The following is an 8445-nucleotide window of genomic DNA, read 5'->3' on the forward strand; positions in this document are numbered from 1 at the left end:
GGATTTAGGCTATGGCAATACTGTCATAATTGTCAAATGACTCTGTTCCTGTTCATTTCCTCCGTCCGTGATGTGAGCATGTTAAACCGACTTGTCCTTTGTCTAATAAGTGTTTTTATGGAACTTCATCGTCTATATCAAGTGTAATCGAATCAGTATTGTCCAGCTTCAATATCTGCCTAAATATATAAGCGATGTCGTGATATCCTGGCTGTATTATTTCTCGCCTGCTGACGCTCCCCGCTCATCTGCTCAACGCATGCCACTCTGCTACAGGTTACGGCTCAGACATAGTAATCGCAAGTCCCTGAAGAACATCTAAAGAAGCGGCTCAGGAAATAATTAGCGGGTGAGTGCTCAGTTTGGTTTTTGGTGACACGATGCCGGATAACCTACAAGACGGGCATGTGCCAAGCATGCCGCCTATGCTTAATGGTGGCACTAACACGATTGAGAAGCTTACTGGCGTTCAGAATTATAACGCATGGAAATTTGTATGCGGATGATATTGACATTGGAAGGCTTGTGGAGTTGTGTTGAGGGAGAGGATGCGGACGCCGTACGAGGTCAAAGGGCGCTCGCGCGCATATGCCTTTCGCACACCTCTCTATATCAATATGTGCGCAATGCGTTAACGCCTAAAGATGCCTGGAGGAGTCTCTCGGCTATATTTGAGGATAAAGGGCTATACAGAAGAGTGCTTTTAATGCGGCAACTTCACCGAATTGAATTTCGAAATTTTCTGGCATGGGTGATTATATCAACCAAGTTATGCTCCTTGTCCAGCAACTGGCAGATATAGGAAAGACCATAGAAGACACTGAGATTGCGGAAATTTTGCTAAGTGGATTGCCGCAGGAGTATGATGTGCTGGTGTCCAATATTGAAACTGCATGCATCAATACAACATTATCAAGTGAGGTGGTGCGCTCTCGCTTATTACAAGAAGAACATCGTAAGCTCCACAATGATTGTGTTGATGCTACGAATATGGCATATCTTGCTAGAAGGAAGCCTGTGATTTGTAATTTTTGCAAAAAACCGGGACACAAGAAAATAAATTGTTTTGCCATGAAGAAAAAGAAGCAGACGGAGCGACGAGATGCTGTTTTTGTTGTTCGGGAGCCTTCGGCCGAGGTTTTTTCTGTGCAACAGAAGGAATGGATTGTCGACTCTGGATGTACTTCTCATATGTGCAATAACAAAGACTTTTTCATAAACTTTAAATGTTGTCTAGGTGATGTGTCAATAGCAAATGGTGACAGACTATCTTGTCTAGGTATAGGTAACATCAATATTGTGTTTAATAACAAATGCCATTTATTGTCTGATGTCATGTATGTACCTAATCTCTCAACCAACTTATTGTCGGTTAGCAAGCTCACTAGTGAAGGGTTCACAGTTTTGTTTAGTAAAAATTGTTGCAATATAAGCTTTGAAAGTAAAATAATTGGTTCTGCTAGAAAAGTCAATAATGTGTATAAGTTAAATGGTGGTGTTGTGTGTGATAAGGTCTTGCAGGTCCATTTGGAGCATTCTTCAGCCACTCTGCAGGATGGAGTGCAGAGGGATCAGAGTGCAATGGTTACTGTGGTGCCAGCAGGTGTTTGGCACAAGAGACTTGGGCATTTGAGTTATGGAGGTATGTGTGCTCTGCGGGATTGGGGTCTTTTGATGCAGATGGATGATCTGGAGAAGGGACCGGCGTGTGTGCGCTGCCTGGAGGGGAAGCAAACCGCGGCTGCTTTTCCCGAACGGCAGGCAAAGCGTGCTGCACGACCGCTGGAGCTCATACACTCTGATGTTTGTGGGCCTATGTCTACTAGCAGTATGGGAGGAGCAAGATACCTTGTAACATTCACCGATGACTTTTCGAGGAAAACATTTGGTTACCTGCTGAAATTTAAATCTGAGGTAATGTCTTGTTTTGTTAACTTTAAAGCTTTAGTAGAAAAACAAACTGGTTTGCCTATAAAGTGTCTAAGATCTGATGGCGGTGGTGAATATTGTAATAAGAAATTTAGTACTTATTTAAAAAGTCAAGGTATTATTCACCAAACGACAGTACCCTACTGTCCACAACAAAATGGCCTCTCAGAACGTTTAAATAGAATTTATTAGATAAAGCACGATGTATCCTGTTAGAATCAGGTCTTGCCAAGGAATTCTGGGGGGAAGCGGTAATGACGGCTATTTACCTTAAAAACAGATCCCCCACAAGAGCTTTGACAGGGTCTATTCCAGAGCAGGTATGGACTGGATCACCTGTAGATCTCAGTAATCTTCGTGTGTTTGGATGTGTTGCATACACACTTATTCCAAAACAGAGGCGTATTTGTAAGTTGGATGCCAGATCTAAAATGTGTATTTTTGTAGGATACAGTGACACTTCCAAGGGATATAGGCTTCTAGACCCTTCTGAACCTAGAAAAATTATTTATTCACGGAATGTAGTATTTTTAGAGGAAACCTTTTTAAAGGATATGAATGGACAGTTTAGTAAAAATATTTTATACAATTTTAATGATTATACTTATACACCTTATACACCAAATTTTATTTTTACAAATGATTTTAAAGATAACTGTGATACTACTAATAGGAATTATTTAAATAGTAGTGAGGCTCCTAGGATAAGTGAGCATATAGAGTCAAATTGTAATGATTTGTCTGTGGTTTCAGCATCATCAGATCCTGAGTACTGCACAGGTGATGAAGAGGATGTTAGCACGAGTTCCCGGCATGATGCTCGAGAGTGTAGCAGTGCCTCGGATGCGGACGTGGCGTCTCGTGAAGGGGAAGAGGTGGTGTCTCGTCCAGGGCAAGATGTTCCTGGGACCGACATGTCACATCCGGTGTTGTCTCGTCCAGGGCAAGACGTTCCTGTGACTGACATGTCATATCCGGCGGAGACTCATCCAGGGCAAGATGTTCCTGTGATGATCCCTGTGACTCGTCCAGATGTTTCTGGTACTGTCACCCACGACCCGTCCGCAGTACTCGCTGCAAGGCCCCTTCAAGGTATGACAGTTATGATATGTCTTTGTTGGCTCAGTGTGAGACTGAACCACTTACATATGATGAAGCTATGTCATCTTCATGTAGTGAGGAATGGCATAGTGCTATGCAAAAAGAGTATGACGCGCTCATTAAAAATGGAGTGTGGTCTTTGGTAGATCGCCCTAAGGACGCTAATATCGTCAAGTGTAAGTGGGTTTTCAAGGTAAAACAAGATACGTCAGGTAAAGATAAATTTAAGGCGCGATTAGTTGCTCGTGGCTTCTCACAAAAGAGAGGAATTGATTACAATGAGACTTTTTCTCCAGTAGTTCGCCACAGCACTATGCGTATTTTGTTTTCCCTAGCCAATGACTTGAATATGGATATTGATCATGTGGATGTTGCAACAGCATTTCTTAACAGTAAATTAAATGAAATTATTTATATGGAGCAGCCTGTAGGTTTTGTAAATAATGACAGTAAGATATGTTTGTTGCACAAAAGCATTTACGGTCTTAAACAAGCCAGTAGGATGTGGAATGAGACAGTACATCAATTATTGACAAATAATGGCTATATGCAAAACAAATGTGAACCCTGTGTGTATGTCAAGAAGAATAATAATTTATTGACAATAATTGCTCTATATGTTGATGACCATTATATATTTAGTAATGACATGAAAACTAAAAATGAATTAATTAAGCTTTTAAAATGTAATTTTGAAATTAATAATCTAGGAGCCTTAAGAAATTGTTTAGGAATTAATGTGACTCGTGATAGAGCTAAAGGCGTTTTGAAGTTGGACCAGGTAGAGTACACAAAGAGATTGTTAAGGCGTTTTGGCATGGAGAACTGTAAAAGTGTCTCTACGCCCATGGTAATTAATTCTAAATTGCATAAACCAGAGTTGGATTGTTTGGATGATAAGATTTACAAGTATAGAGAATTATTAGGTTGTTTAATGTACCTGTCCATCTGTACTCGGCCCGACATTGCATATGCATGTAGTCAGTTAAGCCAATTTAATCATGACTTTGATAATACGCATTGGTTAGCAGCTAAACGCATTTTGCGGTACTTAGCGGGAACGTTGAATTATGGTCTATGTTTTTATAGAACGCGTGATTTTAACATAACCGCTTATGCAGATGCAGATTGGGCAAATGACAGTGTAGACCGTAAGTCATACACTGGCTACATAGTGAAGCTAGGTAGGAACAACATCAGCTGGGAGTCACGTAAACAGCGCTGTGTGGCTCTCTCTAGCACTGAGGCTGAGTATATAGCTATCAGTGACATATGTAAAGAGTTGTGTTTTATTAAGAATTTTATCTCTGAATTTCTAGCTAATAATATTGATATATTATTATATAATGATAACCAGAGTGCACACAAGCTCTTAGAAATAAAAGAATATTGTCACAAGAAAACCAAGCACATTGACCTTAGGTACCACTATGTAAAAGATTTAATTCAGAAAGGTTTTGTTAAAATTAAATACATGCCAACTAACAATATGGTTGCTGATATATTGACCAAACCTTTAAGTTCCATGAGGCACCATAAATTTTTGGATGGCATGAATATTATAGATGTATTGTTGTGACTTGATTTTATGTCAAAATTAGTTAAGTGTTTAGGCATGTCATGTTGTATGTGTCTTCTGTTATTACTTTGTCTAACTAATTGGTTGACTCTATCAATGTTATAAGAGCTTAAGGGGTAGTGTTAATGAATGTTAAGCCTTATAGCATTGCGGTTAAATATGGCAACACATGAGTATGTCATGGTCTTAATTTTGATGGATTTAGGCTATGGCAATACTGTCATAATTGTCAAATGACTCTGTTCCTGTTCATTTCCTCCGTCCGTGATGTGAGCATGTTAAACCGACTTGTCCTTTGTCTAATAAGTGTTTTAATGGAACTTCATCGTCTCATATCAAGTGTAATCGAATCAGTATTGTCCAGCTTCAATATCTGCCTAATATATAAAGCGATGTCGTGATATCCTGGCTGTATTATTTCTCGCCTGCTGACGCTCCCCGCTCATCTGCTCAACGCAATGCCACTCTGCTACATTATAAAAGTACAAAACTGTACATAGAGGATGCGTCAATCAAAAGTCTATAATTTTAGTTTGTCTTTTGGAATTATCAGAGGTGTAAACTTTATCAAATATGTTTTGGTCATCAATAGTTTGTTGATATTTGATAATATATATATTTCAAAATGGAATAAAACTAGTGGTCATTCAGGCACCGTAAGCAGTGTGTAAACAAAACGGATATTATCTATAATAAAGTCCCAGTTAGAGAGGTAATAAATTGACGTTAGCTCAGTTATAGAGGTCATTCATACCTATAAAATTAAAAAAAAACAGCAAAAGTACGTAAGTATAATAAACTCACAGTAAAAGAGGTAAAATACACTCGTTTCAATTAAAGTGGTAATTATGATGGTAAAATCGAAAGAACTCATCCCAGATATAGAGGTTTGCTTTATCCCACTGATGGTGATTTTTCACCGGCAAGGCGAGACGAGACGAGGCGAGACGAGAATTGAAAATTGTATGCATTCTCGTGCGCCCGCCGCGAGCCACCGCGAGCCGCCGTGGACCGCCGCGGGCGCTGCCATACAAATTTCAATTCTCGTCTCGCCTTGTCTCGTCTCGGCTCGCCAGTGGAAAACCAACTTCACTGCTAAAGTGTCGGGGCATCACCATGAGTTCCAGCTATGGAGGTTTCTCACTTATCCAGGTCCCACTTAACCAAGTTTTACTGTACAACTATATTGAATTCTCGACAGCGTAATAGAGAAAATGTCTCGATAATTGTATAAAATATAATAAATTAAATTAACCTTAAGTGATTCGGTTAACTAACCATTAGAGGAGCGCCTCTCGATAACCAAATGGTTAGAAAACCTAACTATGACAAACAAACAAATAAGCAGACTTGCAAACTTTCGCATTTATAATGTTAGTGGGAAAGGGCGTCTCCAGCCGGTGGCCCATGAGGGGGCAAGTTGATATGGAGAAGAGAAATGCATGAATTGTAGGTAAAGTCGAGAGCACATGAAGCATTTCACTTATAGTACGAACCTTGATCGATCAAACAAGTCAAGTAAAAGACTTAGGGCTTTGGTTTGGTTGCTGGCAACTTTTTTAGAAACCCCCTCCCTGTCCCCCCTTGGTGACGCCATTTATTAGTGGGTTAAGAGTGGCATGGTGTGAACTTCGCTAGGCATCCCGAAGAGTGAGAAAAACGTGGGCCCGATTGGTGTTTAGCAACAACTTTTGTCATACTTGTCATGTCGAACTTCACGTAAATTTAAGTTACGTTTCCACCAGATATGTGCGAGGCTGTGTTGCAAGGAATATGTTTTACATTAACCAAAAGAAACGCTTCGTTTACCTTTCCTCGCAGCACCACTCTGGTGGAAACAGGAGCGGAGAGGCGAAGTAAATGAAGCGTTCCTATTGGTTAATGATCATGAAAAACACACTCCTCAAAACACATCCCCGCACATCTCTGAAGCGCTAATACGAAATCTGAAGTTCGTATCGTACTGTCTCTCTTACTCTCGTATTAAATCAGTCTTAGGCAATCAAATGGTCTTTGTACAAGTATCTTAAAGTTTGTCAGTTGTATTTTGTTAATTTTCTTTTGTACAATAAAGAGTTTACATACATACATACATACAAATGGGAAACAAGTTGTTACGGCGCCTTGTCGCTACGCACGCCTCTTCATGGCGGGCACGAAGCCGTCCAAGTGTCTTCCTCCAGTTCTTCCAACTCCAGCTGACACAAAGTACAGTCAGCAAGTAGTTTCCGCCGGCCTACAGACTAATGGTACAGCTGAAGGCCGAAAGAAACCCCTGCCGACCGTACATATACTTCTTCTATATCTTGGTGCCTTTCGTATTTCAGAATCCGTGCAATAACATCTATGTTTTCCTCAATTATTTATTCTTGATATTTAGTTTATACATATTCTTAATAAAGTCTGAAATAATTCATGATGATGATAATAAATAAGTAAAAGATTCATGAAATTAAAAAATAATTAATTAAAAGTAAAAGTAAAATAACTTATAACTAAACCATAACTAGAAAAAAAATGTAAAAGGATCCCCCCGCGGCATGGACCCAAAGATGCTGGCAGCATTTCCTCGCTGTATATCAATGCTGATACGTTGTGCGAGGAAGCTGCCAGCTCTTCGGTCCCCTGTGGTATCTGAAAGTCGTTTTGACAATTCTTTGTAGAGGATTTTTGCGCTGGGCCCCCACGGACCTAAGGTCTCAACCCCGAATGGGACAAAGTTGTATTCAGGGCCGAGACATTTGTATTTGTTTTCCTTTTGTTTTTCGGCCGCCTCTGCTGCTACACCAGCTTTATTAACTGTTTCGCGGACGTGGGAGGGAGCTAGTGTGTCTACGCAAGTAGCGTCCCTCACCAGCACACGACCCAATTTCCACAAAAAAATCCTAAAATATCTTATTATATTTTTGCTAATAGATTTCATTGCAGAGTCAGCAGTTAGGCAGTGGTTTAACTACCGCCTAATGCCGATTATTTTGTTTGTCGTATGCCGGACGAGTTGGCCCTTCTCCTCACGTGGGCGCCGAAGAAACCGGCTGAGGGATACCAGAAGGGCAGCAGCGTCTTCTTGGCTACCTTTACATCTTATACTGCGCTCACCAACCCGCCTGCCATGAGTGGCGAGTATTGGCAACCTCTCTAATGTGGCCTATGAGTGAAGCCTATGTCCAACAGTGGACGTCCTACGGCTGTTATTAGAAAGAAAGAGAGAAGATATTCACCATCACAAAATACACATATACACACAACAAATAAAACAAAAAATTACATGAAGACACACATGAAAGTAGTAGGTTCCATCAGCCAAATAAGTATGTTCAAACAAGTTACTATCAAATGAATATGTCGCTAAAGCCGAACTTTCAAGTTGACAGACACGTCCATTGGCATTATTGGTTTTTGACATGCAAACGATTATCAACTCTAGGGTGGTAGACCACATATTTGGCTGATGGTACATATACACAATTTTGTGTGTCCCTGCGAAAGCGAAACGGCCGCTGACTCAGCATTATGCTGAGGCATTAGACGCCTGCAGCGCTGATTTTCTGCCAGAACCTCCTGTGACTTACGGAACGATACACAAATATAAAAAAACACTTAGGTACAGAATACGTAAATAAAATAAAGAAATAAAATAGAGTTTATTATAATAACAAAGAATAAATTACGACAAAGAATAAGCAAAAAAGTGAAAAATAAACTGTTTAAAAAAACAACTGCATATCAATGAGGAAGGCATGTGAAAGCGCTGGTTCAGGGAAAGTATTTTTGGAGCGTTAATAAGTAATCCGCTTGAAGGTTGTAGCATATTATGGTGATGAGATGAAGATAAC

The sequence above is a fragment of the Choristoneura fumiferana genome, chromosome 28, assembly GCF_025370935.1.
Source record: "Choristoneura fumiferana chromosome 28, NRCan_CFum_1, whole genome shotgun sequence".
NCBI lineage: Eukaryota > Metazoa > Arthropoda > Insecta > Lepidoptera > Tortricidae > Choristoneura > Choristoneura fumiferana.